The sequence below is a fragment of the Peromyscus californicus genome, unplaced genomic scaffold, assembly GCF_007827085.1.
Source record: "Peromyscus californicus insignis strain IS unplaced genomic scaffold, ASM782708v3 Scaffold_24__1_contigs__length_46423439, whole genome shotgun sequence".
In the NCBI taxonomy this organism is placed as follows: domain Eukaryota; kingdom Metazoa; phylum Chordata; class Mammalia; order Rodentia; family Cricetidae; genus Peromyscus; species Peromyscus californicus.
In genome coordinates, this window is record NW_026294535.1 from 41,727,570 (window position 1) to 41,748,455 (window position 20,886).

Here is a 20,886-nt window from a genome sequence, read left to right on the forward strand (position 1 = left end):
CAGAAACGCTGTACAATGTGCAATGCTGTGTCTGTGAATCTTAAGTGAATCTGAATACTGGGGAGACAGCACTATGAACAATACTGACGAGGTTGAGGTCACAGAGTTTCATTTTGTTGTCTGAAGTATTCTTCAGGTGGCTTTCCTAGGCTGCTCTCCACCCTTGTCTTATATTGTGACATAGCCTCTCAGTGACCTTGAAGTCATAGATTTAGCTAGACTAAGGTGGCCACTGAGCTTCAGCAACTGTCCTGGCTCCACCTCTTCCAGGCTGTGGTGACAGAGGCATGCTGTCACTCTTGGCTTTTTACATTGGTGCTGGGGACACAGACAGCAGGCACTTCACTGACAACCATCTCTGCAGCACTGAGGTATTTTGCCAAATAATTTGCATTCACCACCTCATTCTCTAAATAATATAAGATAGGTGGCTATGTAAACATTTTAAGTATGGGCACACTGAGGTGTAGAGTTTCAGTTACTTACGTAAGGTCCTAAAGCTTGGGAATGTTGGGTTTTGGCTTCCTTCTCTAGTTTTTAATGGATCTAAGGTATATGTTCCTCTCTACTAAACAGCAGACTAATGTCTCCACAGTCGGTAGGGACTTAAATGCTAATGGTGAATTTGACAAATCCTGGAATCACCCGGGACATGAGAACATGGGCAAGCATGTGTGATTATCTTGATTACATTTATTGATGGAGGAAGGCTAATCTTAACACAGGTTCAGATCTATCATGTCTTAGGAAGAGGGTCCTTAGTAGGGAAAAATGACTGGGTGCCAACATGCATGCATTCCTTCGTCTCTGCCTCTTACTGGGGGCAGATATTATATACATTGATCCCTCAAACCCCTGCCTCTGTAACTCCCCACAATGGTCGGTAGCCAGAACTACAAGCAGAAATGAAATCTTTCTCCCTCAAGTTGTTCTGGTCAGAGTATTTTATCACAATAACAGTCAATTAAATACGACAAGACTCATGGTTTCCAAAGGGAAAAATTCAGATCTTTAGAACGGAGCACACCAGATACCAGCCAGTTGCAAAATATGCTTCCCAAAGATTTTAATAATGTGTATAATAGTTATAATGATCAAGTAACAAAGACAATTCTCTTCCAGAAATTCTCTGATTTATTGACCAAATACAGCAATTATTTTTTTTTCCAAAAACATGATAGGTTTCTGCTTCTTCTATTAAAATCTTGAGTTACAAAGTAAAATGAAATAGAAGTATAAGGGAATTCTTTCCTTCTACAAATATAGACCGATACTGAGGTTTTGATACGGTGACAAACTGGTGTATGGATTTCTCCCACGACATAGTAAACATCTGACAATCCAGAGATGACATTTTTACAGAAACCTCTTCAAACGCACCTTTGGCTTAACAAAGCTCAGCACTTAGCAACTTGTGTCAAAGGACAGATTACAACAACTTAGCTCAATGACCCGAACAGCTTTATTTCTATTTTAACATCAAGCAGCACTTCCTTCCACTAAACAGAGTGAGTGTTCTAACAGAGAAAGGGAAAGCAGACCACACACCCCTACCCCCTAAAAATACCGAGAATGACTGGCCATTTCAAATATTTGCCTTGTAAACTGGGGGCTTGGAGACAGCAGGACTGAAGGCAACTGACTGGTTAATATTCGGCTTCTTTTGTGTGAGATTAAGGTGAGAGGGGAAGGCATTATCTCACCAACTGAAACCGGCCTGCTTGGGAAATGCGTTTGATTATCTCCGTAATCTTGCTTTCTCATGGCAGACATGCAGCTCGTTTTCATTCTTGGTGACCCAGACCTTCTGGATTATATCATTAAGATCCAACAACACTTAGTATCATGGGTGACTCCATTTTGACTTTTCTCAAAAGGTATTGATTTATTAATTTGTTTTAACATTTTAAATATCCACTTGTATCAACTCTACCAAAAATTAAATTTATCTAGAAATCAAATTAAGGGTTAACATTTGCTGTAGTTGAAAAAAAAATAGCCAATGTAGCTGGCCTGACTCACCACACGACATGGACATTGAGTCCAGGGCCTTGCACAACTGTTGTGCCACTGAGCCATCCAAGCTTTCTCTTTCTTCTTCTTCTTTTTTTTTAACTAACAAGAAATACGCAATATGAAAAGTCAGAGAAATCACACACTTGTAGTTGTACAGTCAACTCTGTGGGGTGTGAGATAAAGACAGTTGTGTTGGCTGCATGTACCTCTGAGAAAGACAAAGGCAAAAGAGCCCTGTTTCTGCTCACTGAGCCCTAGGGAGACCGGGGTAGAAGGTGACTAACCTTTGCCAAGGTTACATGCTCTCAAGAGTAATTCTGGAGCTGTGAGCATGAAAAGGTTTGCTCCTACAGATCCCCAAGTTTTTAGCACACTTCAATCGGTTCAGGACAAGAGAAAGAGGACATAGTCTTAGAACATCTTGATGAATAGCATGTGTGGTCTTGGAACAGGTTATTTAGCCCATGCTTGAATCATGACAATAAGTTCCTGACAATAGATTTGTTTGTATTCTTATTCCCAAGTTTCACGCAGTCATTGCACATTTCCCTTGTGAGGTTTTGATGCTGTGCACATTATGACTAAATGTTACAAAATGGACGAATGAGCAAAACCCATGCTTTTCACCTGATTAAAAAGAACAGAGAGCCCAGGTACATATTTTAGAAGGAAATTAGTTGAACAGCAAACAGATAAAAATAAAACAAAAGACTCCCAACGTGATCTGAGTATCTATTTGTTTTCTGAGTTGTAGTTTTTTTTTTTTTTCCTCTGTTTTCTTTCCTGGAAAAAGTACTATACCCTTCATATTCATTGAACAGAACTCACTGTGATTTTATATTATGAATTCTAGAACACAATAGAACTCAAAATTAGCAGAAGCAGAAGGAAACAATCCTAGTTCATTTCCTGAGTTAATTATCCCTCGGAGTCACAACATAAAAGGCATCTTGTTTGTAACTTTGGTGTCAAGGACAAGAAGAGAGCTATCTGTTAAATTTGCATCATGGAGTCATCCCTTTAAGGTTTCAACATATCAAAGGAAAATAAAACAGGGTGGACAAAGATGTTAAAAAAATATGCAAGTATTCTACCATCTCAGAGCATCTCTCCTTCATGGAAGTCAATAGAGCAGAAGCATGAAAAGGTGACTTAGGCGCAGGAGAGGTTTAGGTCCCTTTCTTCTTTGGTATTGTCGGGTCAATAGTACACCGCAGCATATTCAGCTAACAATGCACCTTCCCATCTCAGAACTTGTGATTTCACAGAACTCCGTGGCATCGCCCTCAGCAAAGACCAGCCCGGCCGCCTTCTGTCCCATGCACCAACATTCTGCCAGTGACTCAGCACAAAGTCCAGACTGGCAAGAATGTCCCCTCTACCTTATGAGATCAAAGTTTCCGACCACACAGACTCATCTATCTTTCTTTCATTCATGGGTGCCTTGAACTTCAATAACTGTAGTAGCCTCCAATTTTTATTCATCCGCTTGTCTAATTACAGACCACACACACCTGCCTACCTGCCTAACCCCCGTGGAAATTCCAGAAACATTTTTTTTTAAATAAAATATAGTATGATCAGAGTGTGCATTCCACGCACTGTTACAGGCAACAGCACCAGGATGCATATCTCAATGTCTTTTGGCTCTTTAATGTCATTTGGAAAATGAGGAGCGGTTATTTATACTGTTTTTTTAAACCATACAGGCATTCACCCTTAACAAGGTATCCACAAGTTAAGTTAAAGACAGCTTTGGACAGACTGTCTCAGACACATCACCTCACTGGGAGTGAGACGCTTCGATGTCTCAGAATGACTTAAATGAATAAATTACTCAACTCCTAAGTCATTCTAAGACGTTTTGGTAAAAACGTCTTTTTACTGCTATTTTAAAGGAAAGCATAAGCCCTTCATCTGATGACGTCAGAAAATAGCAATAAAGAAATGTAGGGCCAGCCAGATGATTCAATGAATGAATAAACTTTCCATAAAAGCTTGATGACCTGAGTTTGATTCCCAGAACCCAGAACCCATGTAGACATGGCAGGAGGGAACCAACTCCAGAAGGCTATATACTGACATCCATATTAGTGCTATGTCACATGTATATCTCACACACACACCTACACACCCATGTGCGCGCACACACACACAATAACATTAAGAACTAAAATTCAACTTTCTTCAATAGAAGATAAGTGTATACGTATGACAGATGACCAATGTGTCCCCTGAACCCTAATCAGAGAAGCTTCCTCTTGCACTAGGGTAATTAAAACTGGACCGAGTGCAGAGAACGAGAGACTTTAGAAGAATCAGCCACAAATGAAGCAGCTACATCACTCCTCTCCCCTCAAGGCTCGGGGGATCTATGCAGAAGACGGAACAGAAAGGCGGTGAGAGCCAGAGATGATGGATGACTTCAAGGAAACAACACTGTGTGGATAAAACAGGGACTGATGGGAACTCACAGCGACTGTGAGAGCATGTCCAGGAACTGCACAAGTTCAAGTCAGATGAAAACCACAGCACAGAGAGGGGAAGTAAATACAAGTACCACCTCCAGTCAAGAAAATGTTTGTAACCTGTAGTTTCTGGGATAGGAGAAGTCAGTTGTTATCAATGGAGTGACACTGGGTATATCCACCCATGCTTAGGAGAAGTCAGCCAACAGAAATGGGACTCGGTGATGGTTTTTTTTTTCTTCTTTTTTAAAATAAAGAGAAAGAACATGCACTTAGGGGTAAGGAGATGGGGGAAGATCTGGAAGGATGTAGGGGAAGAGAAAGTATAAGGTCAAACTATGTTGTATGAAATTCTCAAATAAAAACTTGTTAAAAAGGGAAATCTAATAAAAAAGGATGAAAAGCAATGCAAAGTCATACAGGAAACACAGTTAACAGGAGTTTTAATCATGCCTGAAGCTTGATAGCAACATACAAATATAATAATGGTAATAATAATAATAATAACAATAATGATGACATAACTAAAAGTAAACTTTTAAAAATGAAGAACATTATTATAAATTCATGCACGAGGACAGTCAATGGGAATTGTACCACACCTGAGGCTTGATAGGCTTCAGTGTTATCTTCCTGTCTGCTATTTCTCTGCATAGACTAGATCTCCTTGCTGACCCCTAGCAGCAGAGGACAAAGGCCACCTTTGCCTTTCATGGGCCATGTCACCAGTCCCGGAGTCCTCCCTGGGTCTCTTTGTCCTGCTTTCTCACCTGTTTCCCTACACAGTCTAACATAACCCACTACTTGCAATTCTTCTCTGCACTATAGGACTGGGGTTCTAGGTTCCCGATTTTGTTATAGATACTGGCTTTTACTTGTCAGTGTGGACTTCCAGCCTATTCTTACCTTGTACAAGGTGCATAACCAGAGTTTCAGGCTTACCACCTACCTAGTGTTTTTACATAGTTTATTATGCAAATACATCTGCTGAAACAACACTACAGTCTATTCTACATTTAGATGATGATTTATTTCAAGAAAAGGGAAAAATAAAAAATACTCATCCCCCCAAAAAGCTAAGCAAGGGTGGTGAGGTCATCCCCATGCTCCTTCTGAGGTGTCTTACTATAGAAGAGATGGATTTGGAGGTGAACACCATGATGCCTTTTCTAGGACAGATTCTCTCTCTGAGAAGAGAAAGCCGAGCATGGAGATAAATTCAAATTAAAATCTCCACTTGATTATGTATTCAAACCACATTCTCTAGTGCAACATCAGGTTTAAGAATTGAGTAGATGCATCTGAGAAGCTAGCTGAATCTGCCTTTTTTCCTCCTTGTGCTTAATTAATTAGTTTAACCAACATTTAGTGGGTGGCTAGCATACAAAAGCCATTACGGAAGGAGAAGGAGCGATGTCAAGGTAAGTAAGGCTGGTGCTTTTTTCTCTTATATGTGCTCTCCTTGTGATGAATATAGATGTGCACAGAGCTACCCAGCCAGAATTATTAAAGCTATAATAGAGGCACAGTCTTAATAGAGTGATCAATGTCCTGTAGAGCCTGGTAGGATTTAATTCAGCAGCACATGCATTCACACAGACGACATGTGTGATAGAAAGCTCATAAAGCCACGTACTACAGGCGTCTTCTGTATCACAAAGCTTCTAAGAAATGCTAGGTTCTGATTCTCTGGATGATATAGACGAATCATTTCTTTGTGTCTGAAAACATCATCCTCTCTGACCCAACTTTTTAGGGACACATTAGCAAATATAATGACTTAGTCTTGACAGGAACTCTCACTTTGTTATTCTGAACCATATGAGAGGTAGAGGAGAACAAATACCAGGTTTGAATTTTTTCCTAGGTATAAGACACTGCCCATGGAATCTGAAAACTGCTGCTAAGGACTGTAGGTTGCTCTCCACAATCTGACAGCAAGGTCTCATCGCTAAAGAAAACACCCACACAGCTCATTGAACATGCAGAAGTCAAGCTGGCGTCTACAGAAAGCCTTCACCCATAATTTCTAGTCTCTTTGGTACAGGAAGGCACCCTGTAGGCTACCAATAGAGTAATATAAATATGATGGCAGCCACAATCTCTTTGCTTTACAGGCATGTCTTGTATGCAAGATATGATACAATAGTGCAATGGGGGCACAAAGCTTGTGGGAGTGACCAACTAATATCTGATTTGAGTAAAGGCCCACTCCATGAGATTAAGTCCTTATCTGATACTGCTTGAGTGACTGAGAACCTGAGACTAGAAGGGCCAGGGACCTAGGGGAAAACTACTACTGTTCTAAAAAGAAAAAAAATATCAATAAAATGACTCCTAATGACATTCTGCTGTACTCATGTATCAGTTTAATAAAGTAAATATAAAAAAAGATAGATGTTGCCAGTGTAGTAGATGGGAACTAACAAAGAGACAGACAGCTGGACATTGTCAGGGAGTGAGGGTTTTTGGAGCACCTAGTCCTAAATGGGATGTCTTCATCAAAGCCTTCCTCTCAAGCAAGACTCAGTGATCTATGCAGAAGAAAGGGTGGAAAGATTTTTTTTAAGAGCCAGAAGTGATGGATGACTTCAAGGAAACAGCCTCTTCCTGACACAGCAAGACCGATGCCCATACGAACTCTCAGGAGTATTCAAAACTGCAGCCCATACAAGGCATGCACAGGTTCAAGATAAACAGAATCACAGCATTGAAAGGAGAAGTGGACATGGGCTACCACATCTAACTGAGAAGCTATGTGCAAACTGATGCTTGCTGGCAGAGGGAAAAGTCAGTTTTGTTCAGTGAAGTCTCACTGGGTATATCAACCCATACCTCAGGGAAGGCCCCATGCCCAAAAGTAGCTGGGCAAAACAAAATGAACTCAATAGTATTTTTGTAGACTTATTGTCTCATTTTTGCTTTGCTTGAGCATTTTGTTGTTGTTGTTGTTTTATGGTGTTTTTACTTATTTATTTTGATTTTAGTCTCTCTCTCTCTCTCTGTCATGTGTGTGTGTGTATGTGTGTGTGTGCGTGTGCGTGTGCGTGTGCGTGTGCGTGTGCGTGTGCGTGTGTGTGTGTGTGTGTGTGTGTGTGTGTGTGTGTGTGTGTGTGTTTGTTTCTGTTGTTGTTTTGGAGTGAAAGAGAAAACAAAGAACATAAAGTTGGGTGGGTAGGAATGTGGGAAGAATCCAGAAGGAACGGAGGAATTGGGGGAAGAAGAAAATGACCAAAATATTTTGCATGAAAACAAACAAAAAAAGACACTGCCCCAAATGTTTATCGAGCCAATTGTTCCTGAAAGGAAAAGCCCCATTTGCTCATTAGCCCTGATGTCAACCCACAGGATCAGCATTGTAAGCATTGTAAGCGTAGGAATGAGGACACAGTGACTGTGTGTGGCAGAGGAATGGAGCACTTCTCACGGGGATGAGATAGCTGCTGCCTGGGCGCACAATTCGGAAAGAGGGCCAGAGATAAAGAAGTCCTACTGAGGAATGGAATATGCCTGACACTTGCTGCTGCTAACTCATTGTAGAGGCTTTTTTTTTTTTTTTTTTTTTTTTTAAGTTCAGATGGTTCTCTTCTTTATTGTTCTGTTAACTTCCGGGCTTCAGTTAAAGTAGGAGCCAGAAAGAACAATGAGGCAGGCCAATGCACCAGCCAGAACCAATTGGTGCCTAGCCTAACTCTCATCAGAGAGGCTTCACCCAACCAACTGATGGGAACAGAAGAGACCCACGGCCAAACATTAAGTGGAGCTCGGGGAACCCTGTGGAAGAGGGGGAGGAAGGATTGTAGGACCCAGTGGGGTCAAGAACACCACAAGAAAACCCACAGAATCAACTAACCAAGGCTCATAGGGGCTCACAGTGACTTAACTGACAACCAGGGAGTCTGCATGGGACTGACCTAGGCCCTCTGCACTTATGTTATGATTGTGTAACTTGGTCTTCTTGTAAGATTCCTAACAGTGAAAGCAGGGAATGTCTCTGACTCTGCTGCCTGCTTTTGGGACCCATTCCTCCTCTTGGATTGCCTCATCCAGCCTTAAGGAAGAGGAGGAGCCTAGTCTCACTGCAACTTGATATACTTTGACTGGCTGTTATCTGTGAGAGGCCTGCCTGTATCTAAAGAGAAACAGTGGAGGATTAGTGGATTGGGTGGCGAGCAATGACTTGTATAGGCTTCAAATTCATCTTTGAGGCTACCAAAGACCTGTCCATGTCCACATCATCAGTGCTTTGCGGAAAGCCCCTCAGAGCTCTGTGACTCTCACCTATATTTAGGTAAATGAGATATGAATTAGGAAACGCTGGAAAAGTGAATTGTGACATGAAAATGGAAGGACTTGCCTGAACAGTACCACAAATATGCCAGCTCTATTTGAGAATGACACAGAAATCTCACTTAGCCAACAGCGCAGTGACATTGTCTGTTTCTTAATCACATACCAAACAGACTCGTGAGTAGAATGTCTAAGTCTCCAATTTAAATAAGTGGCTTCCCTCATGCTTCAGATGTCTGGGTAGAGAACGTGTTTTGTTTTGAATTTTTTCCCTACAGAAAGCAGGGGGTGTTCAAAGACAAGCACAGACAGGCTGCTCTGTAAGAGTAATGCACAATTAAAAACAGTTTGGCACACACGACACAGTACCACTGGCCTGTGTGTGGGTAGCTGGAAGGAGTAAACAGATCTTACCACACTGGTAACTCTGCTGAGCACCTCTATACCACTTCAGGGATCACTGGGGTTTCAGCCCTATACCTGGAAAGCCTCGTAAAGATACCACTTCTCCATTACCATTTAGGATGTATGTATCACATGCTGGCTGAATAAATTAAAATATATATCTTGCAATATAGATCCTATGACCAAGTTTCTAACAGATTGACCAACTATACGTTTCTTACCTAAGAGAGCTATCACCATTGACAGATGAAGAACATCTCTACCCATCCACCTTACAAACACCTCTTACAGTACATTGTGGAGAGCAACATTCTGCATATGTTTCCTTCACTTTCAAAATATTTCTTATCTAGGCCCCTTTTTACAGGATGTTATACACTTGCTGGTGCCAAGATATCTGCATGCTTGAGCAGTGATATCAACACAAACAGACTAACTATAAAGAGAGTAAGACAGAAAGGTAAGTGATTCCCATGAAAGGAAGCATTGCAGTCTGCTAATTATGTTTAATTAATATTTAATTAATTAATATTTGCGATAGTGCAAACAAAGCAGAGAATGACTTAAAAGCATGACATTTAAAAAATTAGGTAATATCACATTGTGCTGTTAGCAGTATTTAGTTTCATTAAAAGATGTCTAGCCCAATAGCAGCCCCTCCTAAATTTTGGGCACCATTAGGTCTAATCTATTTTAAAAAGAGAGTAAATTTAGGGACATATTAGTTATGGAATAAGTACAACAATCACAACAATAAATTTATTTGGCTTCTAAGATCTGTTAAATTTGCTCCAAGTACTTCAAATACACTAAAACGATTTTTGTCACAGCCAATAAGAAGAAACTTTGTTATGTTCTCATTTTATAAATTAAAAATACTGTATGTGAACAGATTTTAATCAGGAAGCAACAGAGCTAAGAGTTGAAACCAGACAACAGAGGCTACAGTCTGAGGTCTTAACAATGAAGATGATGGAACATGCCAGGGAAGTGTATCCAACATGAGCCACATAACCTATGACAAACATGCTCAACTATCATAATCTGCTACGGGACAAAACTCAAGATGAGAGTCAAGATTTGTTCCTGTTAAAATGTCCAATTCAACAAATGTCATGAGTTAGGGAAACAGACAGACTGTAATGCACTGCACATCAAAGGAACTCACAAGGCAGCTCTAAAGACGCTCTGTTTTGAGTTCACGGTGCCCAGATATCCTTGTCTGTCTCCAGGCAAGTGTCACATCCCACATCTGACTCCTAGAAGTATCAAAAAGAGAGTACCCATTTAAGTATCGCAGCATATGTTAACAGGAAGGTGCATAATTCTATGTCTCAACTAGTTCTACCACACAGCTTTCTCTTGCCTCGGCTGTAATTGCTGCGGACTTTCTCTAAACAATGTAGTTTGATTTAAATTCTCCATTAGGTATGGAAGGATTTAGCTCAATGAGCTCGTACCAGCAGCAGCAGCCCTGTGTTCTAACTGCAATGTCCCCACTCCTGTTTTCTCTCTCAACTCAAGTTTACACAATTGGAGGCTTTTACAAAAAGTTGTAGATTCATTTCAATTGACCGCCTTTGAAATTTTATAATAATTTTCTTTCATCTTCAGAGTGGTGATTCCCTGTACTGTTAGTACAATAATGTATATAAGGGTGTACATGTGTTTGCAAACTAAAAACTTGAGATTTCTATAAAAATACAAGAAACTCCACTGATATTAACTAAAAACCAAAAGCAACATTTCAGTAAAATATTAAACAATGTTCCAGAAACACCACAGAATATAATTAAAATCTGACCATCTATATTCCTTGATTCTATGGAATTTGTAACAAAATTTTCACTTCTTTGTCCAATTCACTTAACTTGGAAAAGGGAAAAGAAAAGATACAATAGTATCTACCCCCAAATCATGACTATTAATCAAATTAACGTTTTGAAAATATCTTGTGTAGTAATTATCAATGAAATAGTCATAAAATAATAGTTACCACTATTAATATTTGTTACTTAAGCAGGAAAAAATAACTATTTAATATAAAGTAATAAATACAAAATCCCTGCTGATTCTCTATTTGAAAAATAAGACGTATGTAAAATGATACGTTTTTCTGATTACTAAAGCAATATAATTAACTTTCATTTATGACTGAGAAGATCAGACATCTATAGCTGATCAGAGAAAGTTTACTGAAATCCTCTCCTAGGAGCAAAGATAAGAGAGGACAGAGGTATATGATCTCTGCAGTTAGAACTGACTTGGTCAGAGAGCACTGATTGACCACATGGTATACACAGAGGGGGATTCAACAGGCAATCTGTTCACTATATAAATTCCAAGGTTATAATAACCAGATTTCTTACACACTATTGTCTTCATGTAGTAAAAAAAAAAAGGAAGTCTTGCAAAACATGTCAATTCTATGTGCAAAATCCTCCTTGTCACAGTAATTAAATTCACTTGAATTTAAAATGCATAGTAAAATAAAGTTCACCAAGTTACTCCAATTACCATGTTATGATGAGTAAGATTGACATATTTGACTAAAGCGTATTTAAGGCCATAACATCTACTAGGGTTGACTTCCTATTTTCAGTGATAGCTATGGAAACACGCACTTTTGAATTTATTTCATTTATAAATATGATGGTTGACTGGACTTCTGCATTTATTTCACTTATAAATATGATGGTTCATTGGTATTATGTCACAATACACGTTTGTCTACATATTTGTGTTACTTGCATCATGATCTTAAAAGCAATAGTGCCCATATTTTGATTCTCAAGTGAGATAAAATACTACTAATATTTAGGGAAAATAGTAATACTGAGAATGAGATGAGGAGGTTCTTTCCTTTTTATTTCTTCCTTTTCCCTCAACTATAAACTTTTAAAAATGAAACATAAGAAATTTGCCGATTTTCATCCATAACTTTGGATTCTTAGTTCTTTAATTTACATTATTTTGTCATATAAAAGTAGGCTGATAAAGCTTTTTTATTTGCATTAAGATGTGTCTTTGATTTTAATTTCTTTGATGAAAGAAATTGACCTGAAGTTCATTTGTTTATGAGCTGACATATTAAAATATTGAGACCAGTTTGACATTTATATCATGTCTATCAGATACATTTTTTAAAAAAAGAGGTAGCTAAATAAAAATAACACTTTTTTTTTGGTTTGGTTTGACCTTGCAAGTAACTTTCACCTTGCCCAAGGGTTGGTGTATCCAACCTTCTAAAATCCCTTGTCTAAAACACAGAGAGTTTAACAAGACTTTAATGTATTTACAAACAATTTGTTTCATAATTCCATGAATATAAAACCACAGGCTGTACTTAAAAAGAGTCCCCAAAGTAAGAGAATTTTCTTGATCTACAGTTACTCAACAATCAACACAAATACAAAAGGAATGAAAAACATTGAGAAAAAAAGTTCAAGCATGAATGTCTGAGTCTGGAAAGCTAAGTTAATGTATAATCTTTTATCACATAAACATTTTTCTTTTGGACATAGCCTAACGTTGCAGTTGTAACTGTCTAGAACTTATGTATCTCAAGTTGATATCCAACTGGTGGCAATTCTCCTGCCTCAACCTCCCACTCACTGTGATTATAGACACATATCACACTCAAGAATATTTTTCATTCCCAAATTTTGGAGAACATGATTAGGTAGTTGAAATGGCCATATATTTCCTATATATATTCTGCTACTTTAATACTCTGGCATTTTGTAAGGCATCTGTACTTAGCCTGCTCATGACTTGATTTAAAATTTTCAGTTGTGACCAAGACGAGTTAGCTAGGACATATGATATCTTCTAACCAAGGAAGAAAACAAATTTTAATAAACTCACAAGTGACATACACTTGATAAAGTTCTTTATTTAAAGAGTAATGCATTTAGGTAGGCGCCACTATATACCTAGTAAAATATAAAGCTACCTAGTAAAATATAAAGTGTAAGGCAATTAAACACCATTCATGTGCACACATGGTTTATTATCTGCGACGTGATAAAACCAGAAAGATTTAAGCTGTTGAATGCACACTGTACTGATGTCCTTAACAAATCAGAACTGGCTCAAAAAAAAGGACTATTTCAGAAACCAGAGTAAATGTAGCAGAAATATGTAATGCTATTGAGATTCCCATTCAGATTTTTCAGGAGAAATGAAAGATCATCTATTCTCTTAGAAGAAAGTTTCTCCCTTTAATTCAGAAGCATTTGCTAGTCAGGATCATGCTTGTGAATACTTGGTGGTCATTAGGGCTTAGCAAAAGTTGCCTTGAATAAAATTTGATTAATATCTGGATCATAATCCCATGCATTATTACAGTCGTTAGTGTTAATAATGAAGACAAAACAACAGAGAAGCTAGCTACTACCTTCCTTTAAATCTCCTCTCTCCTTCCACAAAAGCCCCCCAAACATGTTTGTTTTGGAAGCAACTGGTCAACAGTGCAGAAGGAGAATTTAAAGTGAGTGACTAATGACACCGGCAAACACATAAGAGTCACATCAGCTGACCAGCAGCTGACTAACCCGAGGTGGAAGAATGCAAGGGCGTTACTCAAGGGCAAAGAATAACATTCCTTTAGTAGCTGAAAGGCTGGTGTGAGACAGCATGTCCTCCTCTAACAACCGCCGCCCCCCCAAACAAACCCACTGTGTTAAGATTATGCACTCACCAAAGGTGACCTTTGGAAGTCAGGAGGCAGATTACAAAAGCCTTTACATTCAACTACAGAGCCATTCCTATGGCTACAATGTGAATGCAGGTTCATGGCCAACTCCAAAGAGTTCTATTGTATTCTTTAGTAAATATTATCACCTAACATCTGTAAACAAGTCTAAAACAGCTGAACTATGAGGCAACTAGAAACTCAAGGAACAGCACCCACTGCCTTAGAATAAAAATAAAAAGAGAGAACATTACCCTAAAGATTTTTTTTTTATCTCAAAGCTTTAGCAAAAATATTGAATGAATGGATCTTATTCACATATATTTGAGCTAGGGGTGTAAATATTCTATTTTCCTATTTAAGTCAAAGATGAAAAGAGGCTACAGGCACTGAAAACCAATTTGTTTGCTGTTGTACTAAAAATTAACCATTAAGAACTGGAAAGCCAAAATACATTGCATCTATATCAGCTTGTCTCGTCAAAATTTCACCAGGTAGAGTTATGGTAATATTAAGCTAGAGGTGTAGCCAGGAGTGAAGGGTTGGGGTGGGGGATGCAGAAGGAATAGACAGACAGCAATAAAGACAGACACCTGATTTATATCTACCTTTCATTCTCTGAAGGCAACTATACACAAGATCCTTTATAGATACTGTCTTTACACATGATTAGGATAGACAAGTATGACACAGAGCTATGGAGAAGAGACCTCAGAGATCTCCAGTTAGAGACTGTGGGGCTGAGTCTGAGCTAAAGCTGCTCCATTCTGAAGGCCCCTGCTGAATTCACTAGGAGTGCACATCTACCATGGGCAGATCTGAGCTTGGGTTTGAGTACAAGAGGAAGGCAGAGGAAGGCAGACCTGTTCCTGAATCTCATCACTGACTTTGACTGGGGGACTTTCAGTTGGCCTTGCCTGGTTGTTCTATTCTTCCTATTCAGTTGTCCTTGGAGAATTATTTTGGGGAAGAAAATGTTTCAAAACCAAAGTTGCTGCATAAATAATAGAAATTGAACTAACAATGAAATTCAGTTTGAAGAAATTTTCAACTTTTTAAATTCTAGGATATGGAATTGAAGGAAATGGGTTAGAACTACAGAGATAGATTTTTTTTTAATTCAATATAAAAAAAATTATCTAAAAGTAAAATTGACTACTCCAGTCTTCCCAAACATTCTGCTAAGGCTAACATCCCCATTTCAGAAGCAAGGAAGACTAGATACAATGAATTTTAGATCTTGATGTTGTAGGGCTTTAAGGATACGAGTTACTATCCGATCTTGAGCTTTTTCAACCTGTCCACAAAGCCAAACAGTTAAAAATATCATTCATAAACAAACATCAAATGTATTCATAACAAATGCATGAATGGACTACATATATAAAGCATTCATGCTAAGCTTTATGGAGTCTTCTGTAAAAGTTCAGTTAATACTGTCATGTATCCCCTTGATAAGCAACCTTGATTTTTATACATTGTTGAACAATTGAATCTATTCAGCAAACTCAAATTGCTTAACTTATATTACAGTTACCAAAGTGCTAAAATGGTATTGGTTTAATATGTACCAATAGTATAAATTCATTAAGAATGAAGATACTTACACATAAGTACAAATGGTGACATGTAAATTCTAAATGTTAAATATAGAATAGTTCTTTCAAAAATGAAACATTAAAACTATTTTAAATGCGCACTTATATCAACATTAGAATTTATTAGTCAAATAGTAACCAAATCCACAAAACCAGGTGCATAAATCCAGTTAATTTCATCCAGTTGCTATTCTGAATTCAGTTGCAAGGAACACAAGACTATTACCCTAAGAAATGCATCATACTGACTTCCTTCAAAGAAAATTATGTTAAATCAGGGCGTATGAGTATTTTCCAGAAGCAGGAAAATTCACTCAGTCAAAAATCTACCAACATGACAGCCCCAGTTGTCATGATGTCTCTCTGGTTATTGCTCTCACTAAACAAATAAGCTGCTTCCTCTAATTATTAATTCTATTTCTCTGCATATTATTCACCCAGCTGTGCAAATTCCCATTTGGGCCACTCTCTCTACTTAGTCACACAACTATGAGTGCCTTTCTCAGCCTTTTCCATCCTGTAGGCTTCCACGTTAAAAAAAACAAAAACCTCTTTTCAATCAGGACACTGTATCATCATCAAATTCTTTTCTCTTTCAAAGACTGATTTAGAATTTCTTCTCTATACATTTAGGTCTGCACTACTATACACAAAGGCTCAATGAAATCAGTCTGTGGCCATTGTATTTTTATCTTTTAACCTTCACGAAAAGAAATCCATCTTATTTGAGGTTCATTTCAAAGCCACATCATCCTAAATACCAAGACTCATCTATCTTCTTTGAGATCATTTCTTCAAGACCCATTTTTCATCATTCCAAAATACTATCATAATTAATTATGGTAATCAATACTCACAGACTGCAATCAATAATGTCATCATAGAATTCATGACCTCTACTGGACTCTTATTTCTAAAGGAATTCACTTCAGACTTGGACTTCATGGCCACTGTGACTATCTCTGTTACCAGGGTCTTCAGTGTTGATACTGTATTTCCAAATTACAGATGCCTGTCTTTTATACAGTCTTTGCCATCCTTCTAGAATCTCCTTGACACTGGGTAGACCCTTGACATCTTCCAAATTAAGAGTCATCTCCCAGCCTCTTGACTCATCTTCTCCACACATTCAGGGCTTCAACAGAAAACTCAGCATAACTCTAATTTTGTTACCAACCAACTGAACACATGGTCCTTTTGCTCTGTCTAAATAATAATAATTGGTGGGTAATAACTGCCAGCAACCCCAGGCCTTACAATGGCCAAGGTCTAATAAGTGCTGGACTGCTAGATTTCACAGTCTTACAGTTCTAATCTGACTTAGGAGCCTTTTGTTCTGAACTTGAAAAGACATGGAACATAGCACCTGATACTTGTGTTGGGGGCTTACAGTCTGGGAATGGCAGTTCCAGCATGTGGTCGTCATTGTAATTCTAGTTTTCTAGCAGCAGTGAGGAGCTGCAGCAGGGAACAGCAACCAAGAGCAGACACTGGCTGTTCCTGTTACAGCTCTCAAATAGACCGTGGATGCTGAGACTCTCACACTACTCAACTGCATGTGTGACACTCCCAGTGGCCACTGTTCCTAGCTCTTGGAGTCAAGACGTCTGAGAGCCTTGGTCTTTAAAGTCTTGATAGCTTCTTGGGAATCCTTCCATAACCAGAGTTTGTAGTTTCTCATAGCTGGGCATGGCCCTCTGGGTTTCTAATGTCTCCATTCCCTGTCATTTCTGCCCTGGTTACTCCGCAAGGTCTTCAGATGCCTTCTCATCACCACCACCACGGATCCTGACTATCTTCACCATGGCTCCCATTCTAAAGTCACCTCCATCATCTTGTCTTTGTTATCAGCCCACCCATGGCAATAATCATAAAAACCCAAAGTAGGTATTAAAAGACCACCCGAGACACTCCTCCACTTGTACTAAATGTTCTAATGACACTTAATGCCAGCTCTTTTCATGTTATTTCACATCTCTGAGTCTTTCCTGCCTTAATGTGTGAGGTCCTATTAAAGAACTGTTTGGTTTTTTCAATTAAGCAAGCTCCTACTTACTCCTCAAAACCACTTTTAAAGCTTCTCTCCTACAAGTGGAGCACACCAGAAAGACTTTTCAAAAGGGAATCAGAAGACTCACTCAGAGGATAAATTTTCAGGGGAGGCAGTAAGAGGGGAAGCCTCACGCTGAAGAGACACACACTCCAGCTGTGAATGTGGCCAAACTCAATGTCCTGAACAGACTCTAAACATTATGAAATTTTACTTAATGTTTATCTTTTTCAGTTCAATTGCAAAGTTCTTAAGCATGAATTTCTCAAATGATAATGTTTCTAGTGATTAAGGGCTGAGTACATTCTACAGACTCCATTAATAACAATGGCTTCAATTCTTGCTTTCTTTTTCTTTCACAAACATTTGCACTTTGTGAAAGCACATTTAGCATTCCCTGATGGCCCAGAAACATAGTCTCATGCTTTTGAGATTTTTCCAGTGATTACAAATGTATCTCCGACTGTTGAGAAACTACCATGCTCTCTTTCCTACAAAGAGATTTCAGAATAAAGAGAAGGGGAGAAGTTGGGCTGCATCTCGTGTTTATCAAGGAGAAAGGAAACATCGCAGAAACAGGTCACTGATTTTTCTACAGTCCAAAAATTACTTAAAGGTTAGTTATTTATGATATTACAAAATAAGTCCAAAGTATGTTCTAAAACTGAAATTGAAGATTTTAACTTCGGACCTCCTAAAGCACCAGGTTCTATGTGTTAACACTGGTGTTTGGTTTGGGGGGGTGTAGTTTTTTGCTTGTTTTGAGCACCCAGCATTATGTCTTAAATGAAATAAATTCTCCTGTCTTAACTGAATTTTTATTTTATGTCAAATGCCATCAATATCTGAAGGTCAATATTCACACTTAGGCAATTTATACTTACTCCACCCACAGTTCTAACATAGTATCTCTTCCATGTTCAGAGCTGAATGAGAAGGCATGTCACTCTCTAAAGGGTAGTAATGGAGTCATTACCACCATGGATATTCATGCTTCTTTGTGAGCTGATGTAGGTCATCTCGATAATCCTAAAATCACCCTCTCAAACGGGAAGGTGGCTGTGACATTTATTCAGATTTCAAAGCCTGATTAGATATCACACTTTTGCTCGACAATAGCAAATTTCACCAAAACTCCCTCTGTACAGTGAACAGTCAGCTAGAAGGCCGATGTCTTCGTATTTCTGGGCTTGATTACACTTGTGTGGTGACACTTCCCTAAAGCTATTTTAAGCATCCTCTCAGGTTACAGTAAGCTATATTGTAAATCTAATTACACTTACCCACAGGGAAGAAAGTACCTGAGAATATTTCTCTGTAATCTACTTAAGGAAAGACACTACTGTTTTCTTTAAAGCACTTATCAAAATTGTTATTACATGGTTATTTATATCTCTAATGGCATATCTTCTACCACAAAAATAATCCCACAGGGGCTCATGGATATGTTACATACATAATACCTCTCACAGTGCCCAGAATTTCAATAAATGATGAACAAATGGAACAAGGAACACAGACAGAGCTAAGTTTACACACATTTAAGTAATTTTAAACTCATGCAGAAAACTAGCATGCACTCATGGAGACTCTGAGTCATCGTATGGTAAAGCACAGACTTCCAATTCAAGTGGGATAGATTTAATGCCATGTTTGATATTTAAAGTTCTGTGAGGAGAAAAAAACAAACAAACAAACAAAAAAACAAGTGGACTGAACTCTCTAGCCCCCTTGTTTCCTCATCTGTAGAATGTCAATAATGGCATTGCCATAAGTAAAGGTAATGTGTACAAGAGCCTACAGCATGGCCCATATCAGGGAGCAGGATCTACATGAAGGAGGTAATATTTATGTCACTTTATTAATATTTATGTCACTTTAAGAGAATTATATTAATCTAAATTATCCTTTTAAAGCTTGACAATATAAATCTATTTTGAACATATACGGGCAGTGATAACTCATTAATGATTCACAGTACGTAAATGAATCTCTCAACTTCTTCATGCCTATTTTTCTAATTATCACCAGCCTTCTCAACAAATTTCTTTCAATTAAGTTCTAGCATGCTTTACTGTGCATTATGTCCATGCTATTCATAAGCATGCTGGGATCTGTCTTGCCTGATCCACATAACAACAGTCCTAATTCACTGATATGTCAATTCTCTGAAGCACATTTCATGCTCTTCCTCAGCTCATGTTCATGTACTCCTGTACTCAGCAACCTTGCACATTTTGAAGGAGACACTGTGCTCTCTCCTGGATTACACCTGCCTTGACGTTTTGCCCTCTGAATGAACAATCAGACCTGATTTTAATCCTTAATATCCATTCAAATATTTATCCAACAGGTATTTGCTGAGACTCAACTGTATACCAGGTACTGTTTTTTTTTTGGGGGGGGGGGTACAGAGTCATAAACATGAATGCAGTAAGGTCCTAAAGTATCAAAAGACTCACAATTTCAGGGGTGCAAATGCAGAAGCAAAGGATTATAGAATGCAGTAAGTAGACTGACCATAAGCATGATGGATCTTATGTGAAGATTGTGAAGAGATATCTAGTCAACCCGGGAAGGATGCAGGACATGGAAAGAACCTGAGAAAAGGAAGAGTGAGAAAAATCCTTAAAGAGGGTAATTCAAATCAAAACTACTTTGAGCTTCCATCTGACATCATTGCTGGTAGAAGTGCAAACTTGTACAGTCACTATGGAAATCAGTTTGCTAGTTCCTCAGAAGGAAGGGGGATCCATGTACTTCAGTTATACCACTCTTGGGCATATACCCAAAGGATGGTTCATTCCACCTAACACAAGAATACTTGCTCAACCATGTTCATTGCTGCTCTATTCATAATGGCCAGAAGTTGGAAACAAACTAGATGCCCTTCAACAGAAGAGTGGTTAAGGATAGTATGATACATTTACACAATGGAGTATTACCTGGCTGTTAAAAAAATGGTATCATGACATTTGCAGGAGAATTGACAGAACTAGAAAAAAAATATCATCCTGAGTGAAGTAACCCAGACTCAGAAATATAAATACAGTATATATTCACTTATATGTGGATATCAGCCTTTAAATCAATAATAACCTAAGTATAATCTGTAACCCAGAGAGGTTAAGCATAGAGGAAAGGGGGGAAACACACCGATCTCCTTGAAAGAGGGAAATAGAATAGATTTTTATGGGTGGACTGGGGGTAGTTGAGGACAGGAATGGAAGGAGATGAGGTTGTGTGACAGAATAAGGAGTGAGTCAGTTAGAATTGGGATATTTGAGGGGTAGGATGGAAACCTAATGCAGCAGAAACTTCCTAAAATACATGAAAGCAATCCCAATAAAGTCTCCAAATAAT

At 38.5% G+C, this 20,886-nt stretch overlaps 1 protein-coding gene across 15 annotated transcripts in view; it reads right to left on the bottom strand.

Moving 5' to 3' along the window:
- Slc16a7 (solute carrier family 16 member 7) overlaps positions 1 to 20,886 on the bottom strand; it is a 165,253-nt gene that overhangs the window by 105,374 nt on the left and 38,993 nt on the right. For 5 of the 15 annotated variants that reach the window (XM_052753505.1, XM_052753506.1, XM_052753507.1 and 2 more), the window contains one exon: positions 10,348 to 10,438. The exons of 3 other annotated variants lie outside the window; for them this stretch is intronic. The gene's annotated coding sequence lies outside the window, so the exon portion shown is untranslated. Of the gene's footprint in view, positions 1 to 2,022; positions 2,116 to 10,347; positions 10,439 to 20,043; positions 20,124 to 20,886 lie in introns of those variants that run through there. 7 more of the 15 variants (XM_052753502.1, XM_052753503.1, XM_052753504.1 and 4 more) reach the window with 3 other exon arrangements.